The sequence below is a fragment of the Diplotaxodon limnothrissa genome, linkage group LG4 (genome assembly GCF_057381915.1).
Source record: "Diplotaxodon limnothrissa isolate DT_005_m linkage group LG4, D_limnothrissa_male_GT1.1, whole genome shotgun sequence".
Lineage (NCBI taxonomy): Eukaryota > Metazoa > Chordata > Actinopteri > Cichliformes > Cichlidae > Diplotaxodon > Diplotaxodon limnothrissa.
Window position 1 is genome coordinate 14,682,141 of NC_140599.1, and position 27,189 is coordinate 14,709,329.

Here is a 27,189-nt window from a genome sequence, read left to right on the forward strand (position 1 = left end):
AAATCTATGAATAAATAATAAAGTGACTGAATAGTGGTATTGTCATGCGCTTTGGGTGCCTTGAAAAGCGCTATATAAACCCACTCCATTATTATTGTTATTATTGAATTACTTACGAGTTTAATTTGTCAGCAACTTCCTGCCAGCCCTCTCTCCTTGCTTTTGCAGCCTTTGCAGTGTTCCCTTGCGTTTTAATTAAACTCTGAAACTCCTGAAATCCCTCAATCAAGAGTTCTTGCTCTGCTGCCGGAAAATACCGAGCGCGCCCCTTCGACATTTTCGCCGACCAATCAGCGGGTTGCCGATCAATGTTTCTACTATCGATGCGTAGCCCCTTTTACGACACCCAGTGATCTCACATTACTGCGTCCAGCTGCACTAATCGTCAACAACAGGTGTGTTCGGGGAACCGGATTAGCGAGCTCACGGTTAGCGCGATGGTTTGGTCTTGGATGTGTCATTTGATCTTGGATGTAGTGAGCGACGTACGAAGCACAGGGCCCTGGTATCCCTGTCAGTTTGTTATGTTTAGAGTTTTCTATGTTTTGTTTTAGTTCACCCAGTTTAGGTCATTGTTTAGTTTTCATCGATTCCCTATTATTTTGTACCCTCGTTTCTTGCCTTAATAAACGGCTTGTTTTGTTATTCACATCTCATTTCGGTCTGCGCTTGAGTCCTTCCCTGCAACATACGGTCTGCCCTAGCCAGACCGTGACAATTTTTTAGTTTTATTTACAGGTCATTGTTTAGAACATACCTTTAGCATGATTTGGCACGACACACAATACACTCCTCAAAATAAATAAAGGAACACTTTGAAATTACATCAGATCTCAGTAATGGAAGAAAAGCATTCTGGATATTTATGCTTATATAGGACTGAGTAATCCTGTTAGGAATAAAAGGATGCCAGGGCAAAATGGTACTCAGTATTTGCATGGTCCCCACATGCTTACATGCATGTCTGATGACATCAGGGCTGCTTCTAAAGGGTGGTGTCCTGTGGTTCTCCTACCAGATCTGGACCTGGGCATCACTGAGCTCCTGGACGGTCTGAGGTGGAACCTGGCAGGGTCAGATGGACTGACACATGATGTTCCAGAGGTAGTCTATTGGATTTGGGTCGGACTACCTCTGCAGTTTCTGTAGGGTCCAGGTATTATCTCATGCTACCAGTAGTGACACTGACCCTACACAAATGGAAAGCTGGTTAAAAAAAAAATAGCCAGAAAAGATGAGGAGAGAGAAATGTGAGTGTCCTCCACCTGTAAAACCATTCCCGCTTCACAGGTTGTCTCGTTGTTGCTCCTCTAGTGCACCTGTTGTTAATTTCATCAACACCAAAGCAGCTGAAACCCCCTTTTGCTGTTTAACTGACTAGATCAGTATCGCAAAAAATTGTATCATTTTATTTCTATATTTTTCTACACTGTTATTGGAGGAAATTTGTGCTTCAGCATAAACACTTCTACTTATCTGACTAACCAGGTGCAGCATTTCAATGATTTCTAACTAGGTTAAACTAGTTCATAATGACATCTTCGGAAAGCAAACATCTCCTGTGTCTTTCTCCCCCTTGACACACAGACACATGCATTATGTAGGTGTAATCTGTTTGTGTTGTGGCAAGCCTTTATCAGCATTTCTCTGTAGTTTTCTAAGAGTCAGCTTCAGGTTCACACAAGCTTTCGTGCCTTAGCCACTGAGCCATGCCATCACCACAGCACCTGTCACGACAACTTGTCTGAACAACACCTGCTGGACCAGCACGAGGTCGCAAGTCTGTGTTCCAAAGAGAAAAGAGACACAAGTGGATTATAACTATTACAATCAATGATGAAGACATCAAATACTTCAAGGAGATCCTTTCATCAAATGTAAACAAAAGGAGAAAGTAGAATAAAGCGTAAGACTTGCGCACCTCTGAGCATTAAAGAGACAAAGAGATCCCAGAAAACACAAATCCATAGTTTTCTGCACTTAGTTTGTCTTGGGTCACCAAGGGACTTGAGTTTATCCCAGAATGATTTGCTTTAAAGACAGCAAATCCCACCTGGACAGGAAGCTGTCAAAAGTCGTCCACAGTCACACCTATGAGTCTTGAGTTTCCCACTTGCATAGAACTTCTGATTATAGGTTAAAATCCCAGGAATGCAAAGAAAACACGCAAACTCCTCATGAAAGAAGAGCTGCTTTGGGACAGAGTATACACACAAGACCAGGGGTGCTCACACTTTTTCCGCATGTGAGCTACTTATAAAATGACCAAGTCAAAATGATCTACCCACTACAAAAATCCAAAACATATACTTATTTATAAATATATTGAGGATTCTTTATATCTACAATGTATATACATGCATAACCGCAATATCCAATATTTCACAACACAATTAACTATGTAAATTTTTTGTCATTACCTGAGTTTACTCTGATGACTTGCACTGAATTGAATCAGCCAGGGATGCATAGTCCGGACAGTAGCTGCTGACGGCCAGGTTTAAGAGAAAAAACCGAGAGCTAAAAATTGGAGTTAACTCGCTGACTAGCTTGTCAGTTTTACTACACTTCGCGCCGCTGTTTGCGCATGCGCAGCGACCTAAGCGTCAGAAAAAATCTGCTGTCATCTGACTGGCTTCCCTGTATCAATCAAGTGACGGGATGGATGATAGGCTGGCATCTATTTTTTTAATGCCATGCGATCTACCAATACTACCTTTGCGATCGACTGGTCGATCGCGATCGACGTATTGAGCACCCCTGCACAAGACACTCCCTAGTTCCTCTGCTACTCTTTATAGCTGGGTGGAGGACCAAAGGCCTATCAATCTACCATTTTCGCTGAGCAGGAGCAGGTCAGTGTCCCGTTTGTGAGAGGGGGAGACTCCCACTTTTTTTTGTTTGCTTGTTTAATCCGTTTTACTTCATTTACACTTCCTTATTAATATAATATGTTGCTTTTTTAGGGGTTAAATGTACAAAATCTGAAAATTAGAAGAAGAATTTCATTACTGGCAAATTTGTTCCAATGTTGTCTGTATATAACAGTTAAAACCTAAGAGTTATTTATACTATACAACTCAATACTTAAAAAGCTATAAAGATGTATGCTGTACAATCATTCCACTCAATATTTCCCAAGAACAACAGTTTTGGCTCCCTTCTGGGGCTTAAGTCTTGAAAGATATCCAATAAGTTGAGTGGGAGATAAGTGTGAACTGTAGTGTCAGAATTCAGATAGGACCCAAATGTTTAACACGCACCAGTACGCTGTGAGAGAAAACTCTTTACTCATAATAAATTCAGCTAAGCTTTTTTCTATATACAGCATCAAATCACAGCAACAGTCACCTCAAGTCCCTTTATTTTGTAAGGTATAGGCCACACAATAATATAGAGAAAACCCCAACAATTAAACTGCCCCTTATGAGCAAGCACTTGGCAACAGTGGGAAGGAAAATCTTCCATTTAATAGGTAGGCACAACCGAAAGCATACTGTAGAACAGACAGCCAGAGATGAATAATAACTAATGATTAAACACAGAATGGTTTATAAACACAAAGAAAAAGATGTGTGAAGAAGAAGCACATCGTTGGACATCCCCAGCAGCCAAGGCTTATTGCAACATAACTAAGGGAGGATTCAGGGTCACCTGATGCAGACCAAACTATGTGCTTTATCAAAAAGAAAAGTAGTTTCCACAGCAGAAAGCTTAAGGCTCTGCCTCCAATTCTACTTTTAAATATCCTAGGAACTACAAGTAAGCCTACAGTCTGAGAGTGAAGTAATCTATTGGGGTGATACGGTCCTCTGAGGTCTTTAAGATGAGATGGGGCCTGATTAAAAAACTATAGCCTACGAAAAGAAACAGACTGAGGTATAAAAACACAGCAGGGCGTGAGCTGAGAAAGCAGAAAGCTACAAAGCTAAAAAAAACACAAAAAAAAACAGCACAGTAAACAGAACAGAAAGGGGAATAAACTATAGAGGCTAACAAAGATATTAACATGGAAATTGATGGAATAAAATAACTGTGCACATAAGTAAAGTGATTTCAAAATAAACAAACACCTCAGACAGAATAAAGACTAAATAAATTGTCAAAAACCGAACACAAAGACGCCTACGTAGATTGTTTTGCATGTACTTACGGAATAAAAGTGGTGCTTAATTGTCCCATCAGCCTTTACCTGATTACCATTTGCTTTGACAGTTCTGTTTGCTGCAATGACTCTGAATAGAACACCCTGAATTTGGATTGTCCTCGGTGTTTCTGGTGCTATCAAAAGCTGATTTAAGTGCAGAAACTGTCCAAGTCTTTCCTGTGAGTTGGTCGCAGCTGGTAAACATCTGCACCAAGCTCTGGAGGTGGTACCTCCATCTACACCTGTCCCCCACTTCCACCTTCACCTGAGCTTTCTTCTCACTCTTATTTCATCTCTGTGGATATCATAAAGAACCAAGTTTATCTCCTTCTGAACAATGACCTGGGCATCCAGCTTTATGCTGGCCTTTTCTTGCACAGCCATAAATGATTTTTTCCTGTTTCTTGCTCCTTACAGAAGTTTAGAGAAGCATGCATCATTTCTTTCCTAAATTGAGAAATCATAGGTGGGATCCAACTGAAATAGCTCACCGAGACGTTTTGTTATCAGTAACATCCATTTGTTATTTCCGCTTTAATTTCTGTTTCTGTTGCTGTAAATCAAACTGAATCGGAAATCTTACTAGCTTTAACCATATTTATTCATTAGAAAGAGAGAGAGAGAAAAGGTGGGGAATAAAAACAAGGCAGCGTATTGAAGCCCCGGGAGAGAAAGTCCCTGTAGACTGGATCCTGCCCCATAGAGATGTGAGGAGTGTGGATTCAAAGACACAACATGTACCACAGCATCAGTAGGCTGAAAATTTATTGCAACAGCTCTGTTTTTTGCTGGAGTAGTCTGGCTTATTTAGGCTTTTGAGAACACTGTTATTTGTAAGAACATATGCATATGCAACATATCCAAGATCCACTGAAAAACTGAAAGTCGGTCAGCTGCAGAATAATAGCAAGTCAAGAAGCACAGGTTTGCACATCTTGCTTAATGACTTAATGCTAAAAAGCCATTTGCTGTAAATCAAAGTGGCATCACCCACTGTGTGCCTGAAGTCCCATTTTAATGAACAGAGTTGAACATTGTGGCCAATCAGGACAACACAAAAAAAAAAACCCAAAAAACAATGGCACTTAAGACTTACATAGCAGCAATTTCTCAATCACAATTACTGTGTAGTATGTTCTTGTAAATATAGCCTTGGTAATATCTGAATATTTCAAATTAGTAGGCTTTTAAATACAGTTACTGGGATAGTTTGTGTTTCTTTTTTTAACATTCTGGCCTAGAGAGAAAATTTTTAAACTGCACTCGTGTTTGTAGCAAAGCATGTTGAAAGAGAGCTCACTTTAACTTAAGCAGTTAAGGAAATGCTGACCATTTCAACAAAAAATAAAATTAAAGATTATTTTTACACATTTTTTATAGTGCAAGTCATATAACATGTCATCTTGTTAGCATTTATTGTCTTTAAGGCTAACTAAGAAACCCCATGCAAAGGATATTTACAAAAATGCGAAACACTACCGCTGAAGTCCCAATGCAGAAGCCCAGAAACATGTTCACTAAAAAAAACAACATATATTGTGTAGGGATAACCCTCAAGTAACACCACCTGGTCTGCCGGTGAAAAGGTTGCAGGGATACTTTGGAGGTTGGTGCAGTCACTCATGGTGGGGAATGGGAATGAAAGCATTATGACAAGTTGTCAGCATTTCCCTTATGCTAAGACACACACATGTGTAAAAGAAGCAGATCAAATTAGGCTGTGTTCTGTCTCTCTCTCTTTTCCTCTCTCCCGACCCTCTTTTCTGGCCCAAGCCTCTGAGCACAGTGACATCATCAGGTAGAAATGATTGGATTGAGGGGCTTAGGCCCTCTCAGTGAGATAAGAGACTAAGAGCCCATTCAGACTGGGACAGAGAGCAAAACACGACCTGTGGCAGATTTCGGTTGAAGGTCATTGTTCGCACATTTGCGAAAAAACAGAGCTAAACACATCTTTAAAAAATGAAAGCGAGTACTGTGATTTACACGTCCAGTAAAATTACTGATTGGTCAGAAATGCTTCTGAAATGTTCATTTACTTATTTACTTTTTTTACTGAGTCATGAGTAAATAAAAGGAGGTCGTCACCTGAAATGGTTTTCCAACAGGCTTGAAGGAGTTTCAGAGATGCTGAGCACTTGTTGGCCCTTTTACCTTCAGTCTGCGGACCATCTCATCCCCAAACCATCTCTATTGGGTTTAGTTCAAGTGACTGTGGAGGCCAGGCCATCTGGCGCAGCACTCCATCACTCTCCTTCTTGGTCAAATAGCCCTTACACAGCCCAGGGGTTTTCTTGGGGTCATTGTCCTGCTGAAAAATAAATGATGGTCCAACTAAACACAAACCAGGTGAGATGGCGTGTCACTGCAGGATGCTGTGGTAGCCATGCTGGTTCAGTGTGCCTTCAAGTTTGAATAAATCCCCAATAGTTTCACCAGCAAAGCACCAACATGCCATTGCCATGCTTCATAGTGGGAACCACGCATGTAGAGACCAACTGGGGTCTACAAGTCCCTACAAAGGGACTACAACGGGACATGATTGGTTCACAGAGATAACTACATTATTGTCCCAGCTGTCAGAGTTGGGCTATACAGGTTGCAAATATATCTTACGGCATGTGTGATATCAGTTGGGGAAAAATATAAACGCTGCCTTTATTTCACAGTCTTCATGTTTAAGTGCCAAATAAGCTGCCATCCAGTTTCTATAGGGGACTCCGCATTTCCAAGGACGATGTCTGGCTTTGGACAACACAAGTTTTTTTCTGGTGGAAATAAATCCTTTTAAAATGTGTGTATGTTTGTTTTATATGTCTTTATATACAGTGGGGCAAAAAAGTATTTAGTCAGCCACCGATTGTGCAAGTTCCCCCACTTAAAATGATGACAGAGGTCAGTAATTTGCACCAGAGGTACACTTCAACTGTGAGAGACAGAATGTGAAAAAAAAATCCATGAATCCACATGGTAGGATTTGTAAAGAATTTATTCGTAAATCAGGGTGGAAAATAAGTATTTGGTCACCTCAAACAAGGAAAATCTCTGGCTCTCACAGACCTGTAACGTCTTCTGTAAGAAGCTTTTCTGTCCCCCACTTGTTACCTGTATGGATGGCACCTGTTTGAACTCATCATCTGTATAAAAGACACCTGTCCACAGCCTCAAACAGTCAGACTCCAAACTCTGCCATGGCCAAGACCAAAGAGCTTTCGAAGGACACCAGGAAAAGTATTGTAGACCTGCACCAGACTGGGAAGAGTGAATCTACAATAGGCAAGCAGCTTGGTGTGAAAAAATCAACCGTGGGAGCAATCATCAGAAAATGGAAGACATACAAGACCACTGATAATCTCCCTCGATCTGGGGCTCCACGCAAGATCTCATCCCGTGGGGTCAAAATGATCATGAGAACGGTGAGCAAAGATCCCAGAACCACACGGGGGGACCTGGTGAATGACCTGCAGAGAGCTGGGACCAAAGTAACAAAGGTCACCATCAGTAACACACTACAACGGCAGGGAATCAAATCCCGCAGTGCCAGACGTGTTCCGCTGCTGAAGCCAGTGCATGTCCAGGCCCGTCTGAAGTTTGCCAGAGAACACATGGATGATACAGCAGAGGATTGGGAGAATGTCATGTGGTCAGATGAAACCAAAGTAGAACTTTGTGGTATAAACTCAACTCGTCGTGTTTGGAGGAAGAAGAATACTGAGTTGCATCCCAAGAACACCATACCTACTGTGAAGCATGGGGGTGGAAACATCATGCTATGGGGCTGTTTTTCTGCCAAGGGGACAGGACGACTGATCCGTGTTAAGGACAGAATGAATGGGGCCATGTATCGTGAGATTTTGAGCCAGAACCTCCTTCCATCAGTGAGAACTTTGAAGATGAAACGAGGCTGGGTCTTCCAACATGACAATGATCCAAAACACACCGCCCGGGCAACAAAGGAGTGGCTCCGTAAGAAGCATTTGAAAGTCCTGGAGTGGCCTAGCCAGTCTCCAGACCTCAACCCCATAGAAAATCTGTGGCGGGAGTTGAAAGTCCGTGTTGCTCGGCGACAGCCCCAAAACATCACTGCTCTCGAGAAGATCTGCATGGAGGAATGGGCCAAAATACCAGCTACTGTGTGTGCAAACCTGGTAAAGACCTATAGTAAACGTTTGACCTCTGTTATTGCCAACAAAGGTTATGTTACAAAGTATTGAGTTGTATTTTTGTTATTGACCAAATACTTATTTTCCACCCTGATTTACGAATAAATTCTTTACAAATCCTACCATGTGGATTCATGGATTTTTTTTTTTTCTTCACATTCTGTCTCTCACAGTTGAAGTGTACCTCTGGTGCAAATTACTGACCTCTGTCATCATTTTAGGTGGGGGAACTTGCACAATCGGTGGCTGACTAAATACTTTTTTGCCCCACTGTATGCTGTTTAAACTGTTTTTTGTTTGTTTGTTTCTGTTTTTTTCTCATTATGACATTGACGAAGGCTACAAGTCAACATGTTTCACTCAAATAAAGTGTACCTGGAGCATTATCGCCCAAGGGCAAAGTTAAGTCACCCTATAACACAACCAGTGCCCCTAAAGTATTGTGTGTTTATTGTGCAAGTTGGAAAAATATGGTTTGTTTTCCTGCTAAAGCATTTAGAAGAAGAACATTTGACACATTTCTTTTTGAAGGTAAGGTAGCATCTCTGTACGTTACCTTTAGTTTCCATATGTAGTGTTCGTTTTCTTCGAGGAAATTACTTTTGCTGCACTGTTGACTTAAATGAATAAAAACTGAACAATATTTTGTTCTTTATGTGCTCATGATAAATGATTAAAATGTGTAGAAAAAAGTTGCAGTGTTTAATCATAAGGAGCAATAATATTTTGCTATTCAAGTTTTGGCTCTCATTTAAATGTGTTTTTCATTCTCAGAAATATGTCAGCTCTGTATGCGCGCGTGTGTGTTACTTTGCTTTAAGCTGTTTAGAATTACAGAATCTATTAGCAGCTATACTGGGTCGACAAATCCATGTATAATGAATATCACACACGCATACACAAGAGCATACAAATACATGCACACACCACTCTGGCTAAAACTCAGCAGAGATAAGCCAGTGGATTAAAAGAGCACCAAAATGTCTCTGATGTAAGGACAGACAGTTATGTAATGCAGAGAAGTGCTGACCAAGAAGAGCAGCTCTGTGTGAGTTCATGATTGAGAGTATATGTTTTTCATATTTCAACGGTCTTAAGCTGTGGTGGATCATCATTGCATAAACCTTTTTAGCATATTTAGTATGTCTGAGCAGGAATTAAGTGTTTGTGCTTCCTCTCAGCCCTGGCTTTAAAAGAGTAGCCGTAACAGGAGACTTTAGCCAATCACAGGTCTTCACTTTTCAGACCAATAAGGCGAGGTAGCAATGATAGCGATGAAGATCAGCAGTTTATTAAAGGTGGAGATTTTTCACCCTGAACAGCAAAAAGCCAGTGATGACTTATTTTTAGCGCGTATGAAGCATGTGCACACAGCCATGAGCTTCCCATGGGAGTGGCTGAGGACACAGAGAAAAGAGCTGCAGGAGGACAGCTGTATTTTTTTTTTCCTCAACCATTGCAGGTTGCTGCTAAATTCTGCCTTAGATTTGTTTGATTCATATTAGTTTTCTTTTCAAGGAGAATTTATAGAGAAAAAAATGCCCTTTGAGGTCTTAAGAGAACTCAGGTGAATTCAATTTTTAGACTTTATTTAAATACACCTTTACAACACTGTACAGTACAGCAGCGTGTGCATACAAATTTAGTCATCCAGCTCTGCTCTCTTCTTTGCTGCCCAAATCAATCGATTTCTTACAGCAGTGCCATCTTCAAGTTCTGCTGCATTAAAGATGTGCAGAAGAAGCTCCCCCTACAGGCCATTTGGAGCACTAAAGACATGCTGCAGTCACTTTTAGACACTGATTGCAGCGCCCACTTTGTGTCTATCCATTTCCTTCAGTTGTGCAGGTTATCTAATTCAGTCTTACCGCTGAGTTAAGACCTATAAACCTGAGCCCGGAGGTGGCCGACCTTGATATCTTGCTCCTCACAGAGTAATTATTTGGTTAGAGCAAAAAAGGAAGGTCAGAGAGAATGAGATGGAGAAGGAAAGAGTTATGTGGGGTGCTGTGGTGTCGTGCGTGAGTTGTTTGCGGCATTTGTTTGTGCATGAATTAATAATATGTAGATGTGGTAATGTAAATTTCAAGTAAATATTTTATTGAAGCTACATACCACCACACTGTGGCATGTAGATGTTTTTCCTTATGCTAATCCCCCTCACCCTTTTTAATGCAGTCAGAAGCAAAAAAAGAGAGAAGAAGAAAAACACGTCAGCCTACCTCTCCTCCTCCAGCTCTCCACTTGAGTCAAAGGGAATTCCTGAGCGACGCTCAACCTCGGCTCTGCCATCTCATCACCCACGCTGCCTCTGTGCCTCCCAGCTGTTTGCCATTTGTTATATAGTTTTCCAGACTCTTGTTTTCAGACATTCAGTTGCTGAGACCAAGATAAAGCTTTTTCTGGTGGAAATAAATCCTTTTAAAACGTGTGTTGTTAGAAAGATTTGTTTGCTGAATCATGTCACTAGATAAAGTTTGTCTGCATGGAGCTTTTCCAACAAAATTTTGGAAAATTTAAAGATTTTTTTTCAAAGAAACAGAAACTATACATTTAGGGCAATAAAAGTTATATTTTTAATCATTTGCGAAGTACACGCGTCTTGTTATTTTCATGACAAGAGTGAGGTAGGGAGACTGAAACTAATCCTGTGTGTAGGGGAAGCAAACTGCAGCCAGTTAGCAGATACAGAAAGACACTTTGACTTCCCGAAAATCCGCACAATTATAAAATCACACATTGTTGTATGTTCCCGATTGGCTGGCAACCTCACAGTGGCAATAGTGCTCCGGGAAGTCGTGGCCCACGCAGAACATAAATAATGTTTTTTAAGGAAGTTTTGGGAGATTTTTTGCTTGCAAACAAAAAAGTTAATCTTTTCGTTAAGTGTTCTCTGATGTTGACCTGTCTCACACTGAGCATACAGCAAAGGAGTATCTGTGTCATTCGCATGCTCACGACTGGAAATGGAAATGTTCTTGTTAAAGGGAAGGTGCTGTGTGGGCAAAGAGAGCAGCAGGAAGGACACATGACGATAACTCAACTTTGGGAAGTCTACAGGCAATTACCCAGCAAACATCCTGACCCTGAATATCAGTTGGCTGACCATTTATTCTAGACACCTAGTGCCTCAGAAATGCTGTCTGAAAACACACTTCCTGAACTTCCTAGGAAGCTTTTCTGCAGTAATTCTTCTGTTCATCAATTGGGATAAAAGAACATTGCATTTTAGTCATTTATGGTGAACTTTTTGCCATCACACCACATCAAATTTTGGCTGCAGAGACTGCTGGGTACTTGCTATGCTCTCATATGGCCTTTTCTTTACATTGCTTGAGTTTGTTCACTTTCATTTAAAGGTGCAAACCTAAGTTGTGCTGCCACATTCACACAGTTTAGAGAAAAATAGAGTTCTCAATACATCCAAACAAGCCATAGTTGGTCAGTCTTTCTCTAACTGTGCTGTAATGAACTTCAAAATTTAACATGCTAAGTGAGGTCTGTCAAATCTGAGGTGTAGCAGTTTGCAGCAATGAGGTGTGGGGTTTTTTTTGCAGAGCTACATCTCAGACTAACCTTGGGGTAAATTTGCAGGGACGTTCACTCCTGGGAAGACTGCCATCTGTCTTGAATGTTCCTCATTGTAGAATGATATAATGGCCTTATAACACTTTCCAGATTGATGGGCAGCAGCAGTTGCTTCTCTATGATCTTCCATTGTGTTAATACACACCTGAACGCTCCAGACCAGCAAACACCCAAAACCTCTCCTTTCATCAGCTCACACTTGCTGATGATCAATTTATCAAATGCATTTGATTAAAAGCAACTGGATGCTACCTACCTTCTTACATGTAACTCCATGAAGGGTGCTCTTAGTTTTTAAACACTGCTTGTGGATTTTGGCTTAACTTTTACTAAATAAATAATGACACAATGTAATATACCACCTTGTTTACCTCAGGTTGTATTTACATGACCTTCCAAGGACCCTTTATTTCTTATAATGTATCAAAAATTAAAATCAACAGAGGGTGTACTTTCTTTTTCCAATACCTGTAGCTAGCAGGCTAAAGACCATTTTAGCTTGCTTTGCTGTCTCATGACTAGAAAGGTTTAGCGTGGTCTTGTATTGTAGTGATATACATTTTCTTAGCAAGCAAGCAAACAGAATATGTCCAGAAATTTCCAAAGTATTAATTAAAACAAAACTAAACTCCTGAGGGCTCTTGTGACTGGTGCTGCGGTTATTTATTTAGTTTGTTGCCATTTGGAATAATACGTAGGCGTTTGAGGTCCACCATCTGGAACACTGGAGCGGTTTTGGCCCTCTGTCAGTCACTGAAGCTCACAGCATTGTGCAGGAGTCACTTATTAGTCACGACCATACGGACTTCCTAACAAAACTAGAATACCCAGGCTTCACTGCAGTGTCGTGTCAGCTCTATAATATTTAACAGTCTCACTGTAACTGCTTCTCTCACCCGGTATGAATTATCTAATGCAAGTTTTTTTCTTTAGGATTTCTATTTTTTACTTTTCCTCATCTTTTCCTCACCTGCCCCTTGGGTTTTGTCATCACACATCTCTGTGACCTCCTTCCTCTCGTCTCCCTCCATGTTTCCATGTGCTTGCTCAGCACGTTCCCACCTGCATCCATAATCCACTGTATGCTCTTACAGTCTGCTCGCTTTGTCCTAATTTCAGACAATCCTCTCTCAGCTAACAAGTCAAATTTTAATCATCCATTATCACTACTTAACCAAGCCGCCATAGCAGATTTACCCGTCGAAGGTCACTTTTTGCTCGTGCTTTCTCTGTATTAAGCGTGGTCGCCCATAGAAAGTGATTTAAAATCATTTATGCATTGTCTAAAATATATTGGATGTGGTCTGTGAAATAGTTTTTTTTTTCCCCGGCCTGTGGGTGAAATGTTCTGTTTGGAAAATATATTTGGCTTGATCTCCTTCACTGTATACATTTATTTAATCTTGTCTTTTTATCTGGCCCCAGGGATTTCTTCATCTTAGGCAAATTATCAGTCAAGTGATGATGCTCATAAAACCTTGACAGGTACCGTGTGCTCTTCTGAGATTACACTGATTCACCAGCGGTTCGAGTGAAAGCATGCAAAAGAGTAAATGCTTTAATATAGCCTGTGCTCAGTGTGGTTTACGATAATGGATGGAGTTCCCAGAGAGTGTGAGCCGCCTCATCAGAGCAGTGTCACAAGGTGCTCCTTTATTCTCACACAGTCTCAAGATTCATGTTTGCTGTTAGGAAACGATGAGCACTCTGTGTTCGAATACAAGTCAAAGCATACAATTTTTAAGATAAGCACTTACCATAAATATGTATGCATTTTACAGTCAAGTCGAGCAATACTCCTCTCCTCATCCTGGTGGATGACATAAAGATACAGTCATGTGAAAAAGAACGTTTTCACAGGAGTCTGTGCAGTCTATCCTTATTCTGCACCCGTGCCACTTCCATAGGTATTACTTAAGAGGGTAACTAGCAGCCATGTGCCGCTAGTCAAATGCCTTGAGTGTTCAATGCCCCCCACAAAATGTAAGCAAAATACCAAAAAAACCCTTTCAGACTCTGCAGACCTCTGTTACGATGTTAAATATTACAGTAAAGTACAATTTAAAAAAAAGATTGAACAAGTGTGGCTTGTTTGGAAGGGTTGCCATGTGAAAGTCTCTTCTCTCTAAAACAACATGTCAGGTTAGGTTTGCTGGAAAAAACACAAGACTTTTGGAACAATGTCTTTTGGAGAGAGAGGACTAACACCTCATACCAACCGTCAAGCACGGTGGTGGACAGGTGATGATTTGGGCTTTTTGGCAACAACAGGACCTGGGCACCTTACAGTCAGTGAGCCAACCATGAATTCCACTGTATACCAAAGTATTGTAGAGTTAATCGTGAGGCCTTCTGTCTGACAGGAAACGCATTGTCGAAATTGGCTCATGCAACAGAACAATGATCCCAACCAGACCAAGAAATCTACAACAGAATGGCTAAAAAAGAAAATCATAAAAGTGGTCCAATGACTCAGAGTTCAGCCTTCAACCTTATTTAAATACTGTGGCAGGAATTTAAAAAAATTCTTCCATAACAATGTGACAGACTGATAAAGCCATACTGAAAGTGATTATTTCACGTAGGTTGCTATAAAGGTGGCTCTACTGAGGTTTTCACTGGACAGTATTTACTATGTGATACTAGAGATGGCACGATACCACTTTTTTATGTCCGATACCGATACCGATATCATAAATTTGGATATCTGCCGATACCGATATGAATCCGATATAATGTTTTTTAATCAACAAAACTGTTTTTTAAATATCTTGCTGCATTTTGTATAAGTTCATACTCAAGTTTAAAACAACAACTACACTAAAGCTATTCTGTTATACCTGTATGCAAAAAAAAATATTTCATAGTTCAGCAATACTGATCAATCTAATAAACTTAAACCTGCACCATCCTCCCTATTCTGGTATTTTAAAGAGTACTTAGCATAAATATTAAGCAACCTAACTAATAGGGTTCCAACTCCCAGCAACAACAAAAATAAATAAATAAAAAATAGGGAACCACCCCTCACGCTCCACCTCATGATGCTTAATCGACGTAATCAACCTTAATTTGATGCAGTGTGAAAAAAAATGCACAGAAATCAATTATTTTTCAAGAAATATTAAATAGATTCAACATCTTTCTTCAACAAAATTGCAGACTGCACAGATGGTACCTTCCCAAAGGAAAAAGTACTATAGCTTACTAGGGTATATATATTAGACGTAATAGTTACTATATACAGTAATTGACTTCTATTCATTTTACATCAAATTAAAACTTTGGGTGTCAGATAATTATTTATTAAAAGCTAGACATTTTAAATGAGAATAAGAAAGAAAAGTATGTCTTTGTGCCCCCTTTTCCCTGTTAATGCCCTATCGGCCCCCCTGGCTAAACTTTGCTAGATCCGCCCCTGCACAGTTACCAGCGTCAGCTAGGTAGAAAAAGATCCTCGAGTGGAAAGTAATATTAAATACATTCTAACAACAGCTGATCAAGCTTAAACGTGCTGCTGTTGTTCAGCCGCTGGTTTCCTCTTTCTGGTGCAAAGTGGGCCAAAAGCAAACTAGAGACACGGACTCGCGACAGAAAAGCCGATCAGCTGATCGTTAAGCAGTTTCATGATTGAAGAAGCAGCAGGAGAGGCAGTCGCTTGTTAAGCTTAACGCAGGAATGCTTTACAAACATTCAGAGATGGACTTACACACTTGCTTTACTTCTCTCGGGATAACTTTGTCGGAGATGAAATGCCGGGTTGCTAGCGAAGCTCCACATGCTATCCAGACCACCTACAGGTCCCGCATGCTAGGGTATATATATTAGACGTAATATATATCACGTGATGCATACTGCTCCGACGTGCTAACGTTCTGAGGTGAGTTACGGCGTGTTGCAAGTTTTGTGAGGTGCTTTCGTGATATTTAATGGATCGGATTACATTTTTTATTTTTCTCCGATATCCGATCCAGTAATTTAGGTCAGTATCGGACCGATACCGATACGTAATATCGGATCGGTCCATCTCTATGTGATACTACAAATTGTTAGATATTCTGCAATATTCATTCATACCACTACAGGCAACGCTGCAAATTATTAACCGCTTTAATGCAATATTGGATTTTTATAAATATATTTCCGCATCAGTGTAATGAACCACCTGGAGGTATTTAATTTCCTGGAATGGACAGAAAACCCCTTTTTCATGTTTTCTTAAGTTATTGCATCTGATCATTTATTCATGTTCTTGAAAACTTCAACTATATTATCCAACGATACAAAGTTGTGAAGCGCGAGGGGTCGCTGGTTCAGGAACTGATTTTCTTTCAATAATATTCTTGGTGTACCTTCGCTGCATTAATGTATGAACCCTATGGGTTCATGCACAGACCGGCAGTTTTAATCCTTCTTCTATTGACTTTTATTTTAAATTAAACTTCAATTGAAGATTAAAGCCGTAGAGTTTCTTGCTGATTCAGAAGCACTAAAAGAGTGAAAGATACATTTTTCTTCCAAAATTAAATAACTTTTCTGTTTTAAACTCTGTACCTAATGTGGTTAGGAACAGAGTTAGAAATTTAAACTTGATAGCGATACCCTTGAAAATTCGAGATACTCAATACCAGTTTCTTTACCATAGGTGAAAACTTTTTTTTGTAATATTGAAACAACACAATGTTTTCTAACCTTTATTTATAGCAAGACAGACCTGTTTCTGACAAACATATTGGATTAAAATTAAACTGTATCATGTAGTGCAAAAAATACTGTAACATAACTAGGGATGGGTATCGTTTAGGTTTTATCTGATACCGGTGCCAAATCGGTACTTTTGAAACGGTGCCAGTGCTCAAACGGTGCTCAAACCAGTGCTTAAAGAATGGAGAACACAAAATTGGTCCAAAAACCTCTCATGTTCAGCTGGTTTTTGTAAAAAGATAACAATGTTAGCCTTTTCTGCAGCTGTGGGGCATATATGGTATCACTCTTGGCTGGAAGCAGTGCTTAATCAATGGAAAAAACACAAACTTTATCCAAAAACCTCTCATGTTTAGCCGTTTCCCTCTTTTTCTTTGGTCACTTTAGCCTTTTTGGCCAGGGTGAAGGGAGTATCTGCCATCAAACAAGAAGACAGCCGCATGTAGCTATGATGGTGTTTGCTAGTTCACCTTACATGCATTAATGTAATAACGTGGTTAGCCTACTCGACGTAAATTACACACAAACAACATTAAGCTACTCACGCAGAGAAGAACGGCTGCTGCTGCATCATCATCCTCATCATTTCTGCTACACTGGCAGGGCTAGGGGCCAGGACTCTCCTCTTCGTGTTTTTGGGGATGTTGCTAACCCCGGGTCCGATAACAGGCACCACACCCGCAGTAGATGCGCTCGGTGTGAGGTCTCGCAGCAAGCTATCAAATATGGTGCATTTCTTGGCTTTTTAAAAAAAACGCTATGCGTCGCCAGGTGTTTCATCGGATTCGAGGTGTTACCTCCTTTGACAGTATCACAGTATCTGTCACGGGTTGCTCTGAGGATCCACTCGCAGGACTCCGGAGTGTGTTGTAACAGAGACAGTTTATTCACAAAAATCTTCACCAAGTGTATTTACAGGCAGTGCGAGGACAGTGCTATATACAAGATGTGCGAGGACGGGTTCCAGGGCTCCAGGGAAAACAAGGGGATCACACACACGCTCACGCCAACCTCTCTCCGCTAGTGACCAGCCACCTCTTACACGCTCCACACGGAGAAACACGGGGACGGGTCCGGGGAATCTAGAACAGAGAGACAAGTGTTACTTTCTGAGGCAGACGTGTACTGACAGGAGTCTTCACAACAATCCAGCGTTGAACAGCTGATCTCCTCCTTCTGATATACCAGCTGGTCTGATGAGGCCCAGGTGTGCATGATCCGGGAGGGCGTGGGCCGAGGGCGTGAACCCGCCATGAGTTCCGCCCCGGCAAAACAGGGGAGGGGGAGAGAGATTGCTGATCAGTGCCTTGCCGACCCCGCAGGTCGTGACAGTACCCCCCCGCCAACGGGAGCCTCCCGGCGACCCCCAGGCTTCCCAGGGTGAGCCTCATGGAACCGCCGAACCATGGCCCGGTCCAGCAGAGCCGCCCGCGGGACCCAGGAACGCTCCTCAACGCCATAGCCCTCCCAGTCCACAAGATACTGCAGGCCACGGCCCCGGCGCCTGACGTCCATAATCCGAGACACGGAGAAGGCCGGACGGCCAGCGACGACCCGGGCGGGCGGAGGGGGTCCGGAAGGAGGGCACAGAGGACTGGAACAGTGAGGTTTGATCTGCGAGACATGAAACACGTTGTGGATACGCATGGTCCTGGGGAGCCTGAGACGCACAGAAACGGGGTTAACAATGGAGTCCACTTCGAACGGGCCAATGAAGGAGGGGGAGAGCTTTTGCGACTCCGTCCTGAGAGGCACATACCGGGTCGAGAGCCAAACCTTCTGTCCAGGTGAGTAGGCCGGGGCCAGGGACCTGCGGCGATCCGCCTGCCGTTTGTTCCGGTCCGCCGTGCGAAGAAGGGCAGCTCTAGTGGCCCGCCACGCGCGCCGACACCGCCGCAGGTGCTGCTGAACAGAGGGCACAAAGTGCTCACCTTCGATGGCAGGGAACAGGGGAGGTTGGTACCCCAGGGAGGCCTCGAACGGGGAGACGCCTGTGGCCGACGAGGTAAGGCTATTGTGAGCGTACTCCACCCACGTCAGTTGCTCACTCCAGGTGGTCTGATTAGTGGACGTCAAGCAACGGAGAGCCGTTTTGAGTTCTTGGTTGGCCCGTTCCGCTTGACCGTTGGTCTGTGGATGAAAACCTGACGAGAGACTAACCTGGGCCCCCAAGGAGGCGCAGAACTCCCTCCAAACACGTGACGTGAACTGTGGGCCTCGGTCCGAGACCACTTCAGCAGGGATCCCGTGGAGGCGAAACACATGAGTTGACAGAAGCCGGGCGGTCTCCAGGGCAGTGGGGAGCTTGGGGAGAGCGACAAAGTGGGCAGCTTTAGAGAAACGGTCGACAACGGTGAGGATGACTGTGTTACCTGATGACGGCGGAAGACCAGTGACAAAGCGGCGGAAGACCAGGGGCGGCTTGGCGTAGGCAAGGGATGAAGTAGGCCGGCAGCAGGCTGGTTGACCGGCTTATTCTGGGCACAGGTTGGACAGGCAGCGATGAAGTCTTGGACGTCCTTGGCCAATGTAGGCCACCAGGCGAACCGCTTGATGAAGGTGACGGTGCGATGAACGCCCGGATGACAGGTGAGTTTTCCGCCGTGGGCCCATTGTAGCACTCGTGAGCGAACCAACGTGGGAACAAAGAGCACTCCCGGGGGACCAGTACCTGGATCCGGTTCCGCCCGCTGGGCCTCCCGTATGGCGGACTCGATCTCCCATGACAGGGCCCCGATAACGCACGTGGGAGGGAGAATGGGAGCCTCACGGGTGGGGTCCTCTGAGGTGGTGAATTGGCGGGAAAGGGCATCGGGTTTCACGTTCCGGGAGCCGGGCCTGTAGGTGATGGTGAAGCAGAATCTGGTAAAGAACAGAGCCCACCTGGCTTGTCGAGCATTTAGTCGTTTAGCCGACCGGATGTATTCGAGGTTCCTGTGGTCAGTCCATACCACAAAGGGTTCTGTTGCGCCCTCTAGCCAGTGGCGCCACTCCTCCAGGGCGAGTTTGATAGCCAACAGCTCCCTGTCCCCGATGTCGTAATTCTGCTCTGCAGGAGAGAGACGACGAGAGAAGTAAGCACAAGGGTGGAGCTTACCGTCTAGTTGCTGGGAGAGAACTGCTCCGACCCCTACATCCGAGGCGTCCACCTCCACGATGAACTGCCGCTTGAGATCCGGTTGCCGGAGGATGGGCGCCGACGCGAAACGTTTCTTTAGCCGGGAAAAAGCCTCCTGAGCCTGATCATCCCAGCAGAAAGGCACCTTAGGGGAAGTTAAACGGGTTAGTGGCAAAGCAATCTTGCTGTAGTCACGAATGAACCTCCGATAAAAGTTTGCAAAACCGAGGAACCGTTGAAGCTGCTTACGGTTAGGCGGCGTGGGCCAGTCTAAGACTGCTTGTACCTTAGCTGGATCGGTTCTTAAATCGCCCCGTTCAATGATGTAGCCCAAAAATGACACAGTACTCACATGAAACTCGCACTTCTCCCCTTTAACAAACAGCCGATTCTCCAGGAGGCGTTGCAGGACTTGTCTGACGTGATGTACATGATCCGGGAGAGAGCTGGAGAAGATGAGAATGTCGTCAAGGTACACAAACACAAAACGATCGATGAAATCTCGGAGAACATCATTGACTAGACTCTGAAAGACAGCTGGAGCATTAGTCAGTCCAAACGGCATGACCAAGTATTCAAAATGGCCCAGGTGCGTGTTGAAGGCCGTTTTCCACTCGTCACCCTCTCTCATCCTGACTAAGTGGTAAGCATTCCGCAGATCGAGCTTAGTAAAAATGGTCGCCCCCTGCAGGAGTTCGAAGGCGGAGGATAAGAGCGGCAGAGGGTATTTATTCTTAACAGTAATGGTATTGAGACCCCGGAAATCAATACATGGCCGAAGGCTTTTATCCTTCTTAGTGACGAAAAAGAACCCGGCAGCCACAGGGGATGAAGAGTGGCGAATCAGTCCATCAGCCAAGGATTCATTAATATACTTCTCCATGCATTCACGTTCAGGTTGAGAGAGACTGTATAAGCGACTAGTGGGAAGGGGTGCACCCGGGAGCAAATCAATACTGCAGTCGTACGGGCGATGAGGGGGAAGAGAGCGGGCGCGGTCCTTACAAAACACTTGCTTGAGATCATGATACTCTGACGGGATAGCTGAAAGGTCAGGGGGCTCATGTGGTAGTGGTTTAGCTGCTTTAACGGGAGTAGCTGCTGTCAAACAGGTCATGTGACACTCCTCCCCCCACCCCAGAACCCTCTCCTCCCTCCAGTCGAGCACGGGGTTATGCTGGCGTAACCATGGAAATCCTAGCACCAGGGGCGTGAGAGGGGCTTCAAAGACATAAAACTGCAGCAGTTCAGTGTGATTCCCAGACAGCGTTAGGGACACGGGTTCTGTAACATGAGTTATGTCGGGAAGACGTTGACCGTTTAAAGCGGTGACCTGCAACAAGTGGGGTAATGCCCGTGCGGAAATCTTAAGTTTGAGAGCCAGGGAAGCATCTATGAAGCTCTGCTCCGCACCAGAGTCAATCAGCGCCTGAAGAGAGTGAGAGGCAGAGTGGACAGTCACTTTAGCGGCTAGCATGAAGCGTGAAGGAGAATGTGAAAAGGAGACCTCGCCCACCCGTATCCTCCTTTCTACCGGCGGGCGGGGTCTTTTGGCCGAGCAGGACAGACCTTGGCGAGATGGCCCTTGCGGCCGCAGTAAAAGCACTCACCGGATCGCCATCTGTGTGCCCTCTCCTCCGGGGAGAGTTGAGAGCGTCCGATCTGCATGGGTTGCTCCTGCTCGTCGCCACGGTCCACTTCCCGATCGCTACTTCCGCTTCCGCCGGAAGCTGACTCCGCACGCCCCACAGGCCTCTGGGAACCGTAGTTGCTGGCGCGGTGACGCACCCTCAAATGTTCATCAACCTTAACACATAAGGCGATCACCTCCGATAGAGTCTTGGGCAGCTCCCTCATTAACAGTTCGCCCTTAAGGACATCACAAACATTGTTCAATAAGGTACTTATCAGCGCAGGCTGCCCCCATCCCGTCTCCTCAGCCAGTGTCCAGAACTCCACAGAGAATTCCGCCATACTCCGTCTTCCTTGTTTTAAGTTCAGCAAACGGTGGCCCGCTGCCTCAGCTCCGGTGCCCCTTTCGAACACACTTTTGAACTTTGAGAGAAAATCAGCATAGGTAATCTCCGGGCTAGTCCGTAACACTGCTTGGGCCCAGTTCAAGGCTTGACCGCGGAGTAACTGAACGAAAAAGGCTATCTTAGCTCCATCACTTTCATACGTTCGCCGCAGCTGCCTAAACTGCAACGTAATCTGCGTTAGGAAACCAGCACACTTGTGGAACTCACCAGCGAATGGCTCCGGTGACGGTAGAGCTCGTTCCAGGGGTTCCGCGGAAGCGGGGGCTGGTGGCGTGGAGTGTTCCGGGGCCGGCGGCTGTGCAGGAGCAGACGGGGGTGGCATAGCGGGACCTGGCAGCGGAACGTGCTGAGCGAGAGCCTGAGTGAGTGCGATCAGCTGTTGGTTAATGTGTTGTAGCATCTGCTCGTGTCGCTCCAACATGGCTTCTGGAGGAGGGGTGGGTTGTAGAGCTGAGTCCGCTGGATCCATAGTATGGCTGGATTGTTACTGTCACGGGTTGCTCTGAGGATCCACTCGCAGGACTCCGGAGTGTGTTGTAACAGAGACAGTTTATTCACAAAAATCTTCACCAAGTGTATTTACAGGCAGTGCGAGGACAGTGCTATATACAAGATGTGCGAGGACGGGTTCCAGGGCTCCAGGGAAAACAAGGGGATCACACACACGCTCACGCCAACCTCTCTCCGCTAGTGACCAGCCACCTCTTACACGCTCCACACGGAGAAACACGGGGACGGGTCCGGGGAATCTAGAACAGAGAGACAAGTGTTACTTTCTGAGGCAGAAGTGTGGGAAACTAGGGCTCGACGTGTACTGACAGGAGTCTTCACAACAATCCAGCGTTGAACAGCTGATCTCCTCCTTCTGATATACCAGCTGGTCTGATGAGGCCCAGGTGTGCATGATCCGGGAGGGCGTGGGCCGAGGGCGTGAACCCGCCATGAGTTCCGCCCCGGCAAAACAGGGGAGGGGGAGAGAGATTGCTGATCAGTGCCTTGCCGACCCCGCAGGTCGTGACAGTATCAGCTTAAAGCACTTGTTGCAGGCTGCTGAGTTTGCATATTTTGCTGTGAAGTACAGCCAGACTTTTGACCGCTTCGCCTTGGGCATTTTTAATCTGTAGCTCTGCTCTAACTGAACGTACGTACCTGGGCCCGCCTACTATCCTCGGAAACGTAAAATGATTGGCTAGAAGTGTATCACAGCTCAGGAAAAAAAAGCACCGAAATAAAGCACCGAAATGTGCGCTGCTTTTCGGTCTGGTTACTACCGTTTATGTCAGAACCGGTGCCCATCCCTAAACATAACCGTAAGCTACATGTGAAAAATACTTTACAGTTCTCTTAGGTACTGCTTGTCTGTGGAAATGCTGAACTTCTGTCTCTGTTTATTTCCTGTTGCACTTTTCTTAGCTTCATTTAGGTACTTTGAGAGAATAGTAATACACCTGAGACACAAATATAAGACAAAAATTATTACTGCCTGCAGACAGGAGTAATGACATCTGACGTTAGCTATGGCTGCTAACTGCTACAGTACCTTAATAATAGCAGAGCGCTAATATTGCTATCAGGTGACTGCTAATACTTAGCCAGGTTAACGTTTATGATAACTGTTCAGTACTTCAGTGTTGTTAAAACGGGAGCTTTACTGACCTCTCAAAATTCCTCATGAAGTGTTGTTCAGCATTGTGAAGGTCAGCTCCTGCCAGTGAGAGGAGGGGGCAGCGCCTGCCTGTCTGCAGCATTTTTGTGTCAGCTGGAGGAGATGAGGACAGCTGCTGGTGCTTGCTCTGCTAGTAATTTTTTAGCAACAATTAGGTACTGAGTATTGATTTTTGTTTGATAGTTTGTTTTTTGACAATCCTAGTCCTACATATAATTTAACCAAAAGAAATTTAAGCCATAGATGTGCTTTCAATGAAAGTCACTTAACATTATATAAAAAAACAGAATGGGACAATAGCACTGGTTGTACTTCGCTCAAGGCACTATAGATATAACAATCATGCCTCGTCTTATTTATTTTTTCTTGTACTTCTATATCAAAGGTATAAAAATATCTAGCATGGGGGCAAAAATATTTTAAAAGGTAGTGTAACTACAGCAGGTTGCTGTCCCACATCCCCCAGACACCTGACCTAGCGCTCTGACTGTCCGCCCTGCTGTCCTGACCTGGCGAATATAGGACAGTGTCTGGTATTCATCTGTTCATTTAATTCAACTTTAATTTATTATAGTTGATCTCCTATAATGTGATTGATAATTCATATTTGGTGGATGTCACAGGACATAGAACAGCACATCGAGGCCGGTGGAAATAGATCAGGTGGATTCATGGGCCATCTGTGATCTGAGTCAATGCTGGAAAAATATCATACTGTATTTTTAACAAATGTTTGTTGAAATGGAAATGGTAAAATGTATAGTATAATCTGGATTAATCTGGTACATTTTGTAGCAGTAGCTGAAGCCGCTAATCTCAGTTTGATCAATGAATCACACCTTCATTTAAAAATGCAGTAGGTGTTGGTGAGTGGGTGTGCTTGACATCGAACGGGTCTTTATCAAAGCTGATAAGCTGAAAACCAATGGCAGCCTTTGCAGTCCTTGAAAAACGCAGGTTAAGCGGTGAGGTCCTCTCAAATGCTGGTTCAGTTCTGTCTCTTATTCTTTGAGGACATTCACAAGGCTGCCTACCTATTCAGAAATGGAAAGCCCACATGGATTAAAACATCAAAGCGTACTCGGTGTTCTGTTGAACTGCACAAAGTTGCTGTGTTTCCTCGCTGTCGATACGTGTCTGGAATGCATTATGAGAGAGGGCGAGCTGGATTGTGGAAATAAAAATGAAATAAAAACACCAGAGCCGTTTTCATTCTGTGTTCTTTGTAAATCTTGGGGTGGTAAGAATCAGATAAATTAATAATGCCATAAGGTTTGGCTTGCTTTCTCCTCCTCTACTTCACCACCTCTTTCCTCGGGCTGCTTCTGCCCCTTGTGTGTACTTTTGACCGCTTCAATAATTCACATGAAAGTTTTAAAGCACAGTAGATGATCTCGAGAACATTAAGTCTGAGCAAAAGTGAAAAATAAATAAATAAATGATTGAAAGTTTCCCATATTTTCTTCTTTCATGTCTCCTCGTTTTGCACTACTGCGGGAAAGTCTTATGCTGAGTGGAAAAAGACAAACAGCCACAGTGTGAACACATTAGGCAAAAAAAATCATTATTTTGGCTGTGAAAATGTGAAATTAAAGAAAATAATGTGGCATTGTGGTTTGTGGCTTCTATCACATAACTGGAAAATTATTTATAGTATGGTTTTGTTACACTTTAGCTTTGAGGACAAGTGAAAATTCATATATTCACCCCCAAAAACTGATTGTTGTCATTAGAAAAAAAAACCCCACCCAGATTCTTCGTGTAAAGCTTATTGGAAGTTTTCTGAGAGCATAACCTCTGTAAAATACTTTAATCAGAAAGAACTTTTTTAAATGTACCTTTCATTCATCAACTCTGGACACAGTTTGGTGCAATAAAGACAGTTTTTTTTTATTGTGCAAGAGTGCTGCATAAATGAATATGTCAGTGTAGACAAGGACAGGAGTTTGTTCTTTGGCATTCAAACTTCAACTGCTGTACAAGATTAAAAAGAAAAGAAGGGAAAAAAGTTTAAAACATGTATGCACTTCATTTAGATATTATAAAGTTCATCTGAAGATTATGGTCAAATATAAGGATTTTTAAAAATATATATTTTTTAAAAAATAACTAAATATTAGTATATACTACCAGCGGGGATGTGGTTCTGCTCACCTGAATTGAAGGATTTTAAGGGTCCCCTCAGTTCCACTGAGACGTCTTCAATAGAGTCAGAGAATGAAGAGGATGAATCATCCACTATTGAGGGTGGGGTCACGGGGTGTTAAATAGCTCCTTGGTGTCTGGGTCCCTGTGGTGGATGATATTCACTATGAGTTTCTCATGTCTCTGGCTCTGTTTTGGGGAATCTTAGTTGATATGCTTCTGGAAGTTGGGGACAGTGACCCTAAATTAACAGACTGGGGTGGTGGTTCCCCTCTCCAAGAAGGTGGACCAAAGAGTGTTTCCTAATTATAGGTGTATCAAACTTCTCAGCTTCCCTGGGAAGGTCTATGCTAGAGTGCTAAAAAGGAAGAGTCAGCTGGACCAGTTCTTTATCCTCTTGAGGATATTAGTGGAAGAGTGGGAGTTTTGCCCAAACAGTCTACATGTGTTTTGTGGATTTGTACATTCAACTGCATCCCTCAAAGGGTACTTTGGGAGTGCCTTGGGAGCATGAGGTATCAAGCCCCTTGTTCCCTTGTGAGACATTGGTCCGAAATGTCAGCAACAAGTCAGACTCTTGCTCAATTGGTATTGGATTGTCCTTTCTCACTGGCTGGGTTCCTAATTATTATGGCCAGAATTTCTAGGCAAAGGTGAGGGGTTGAGGGTTCAATGGTTTCAGGATCTCGTTTCTGTTTTTAGTGAACGAGGTGGTTTTGTTGGTTTCATCAAGCCTTGAACTCCAGCTTGCACTGTGGTAGTTTGTGGCTGAGTGTGACGCAGATGAGAATTATCATCTCAAAGTCAGAGGCCATGTTTCCCATTTAGAAAAAGGTGGAGTCCAGGTTGTGAAATAGTATCTCAGGGTCTTGTTCACGAGTGAGGGGAGATTGAAGTGAGAGATTGACACAGACATTGGTGCGGCATCAGTAGTGATTCAGATGCTGTACCGATATGTTGTGGTGAGAGCAGAGCTGGGCATGAAACCAACGCTGTCCAATCTACATTCACTCTCACCTCTGTCCATAAGATCACAGATACATGAAGTGGCAGAAATGAGCTTGGAGCTTGGAAGGGTTGCTGGGCTAGACCTAGAAAGGAGAAGTAGAGCTACCCCATCACAGTTGAGATGGTTCCTGGGCGCCTCCAAATGAGGCATATGCCACCAGGAGGATGCCTCAGGGCGACTCCAGGACACTCTGGAAAGATTGCATCTCTCGGTTGGCTTGGAACACCGGGTTTCCCATCGTCATGGGATCTGGGAAAAGCTGGAGGTGGCCGAGGGGAGAGATGTCTGGTTGTCTCTGCTTAGACTGCTTCGCATGCTATCCAGCCCCGGATAAGAGGCAGAAGATAAGTGGATGAATGGATTCACATTTAGCATTTTCAGAAGTGTGATTATTTCTAATTAGCTTAGCACAAATACTGTTAACAGGAGAAAGCTGTCATGGTTAAAGTCATGAGATATAACTCACTGGGCCATAATGAAAATGCCTTTTCTGATTTACACTAAAAGATCTGGACAACTGTTGTTAGTCGTTACAGGAAAGATCATATTTCACTGTCAACAGGATACAGCATAAACTCCTGGGAACAAGAATGTTTGGATCTAATTTCAT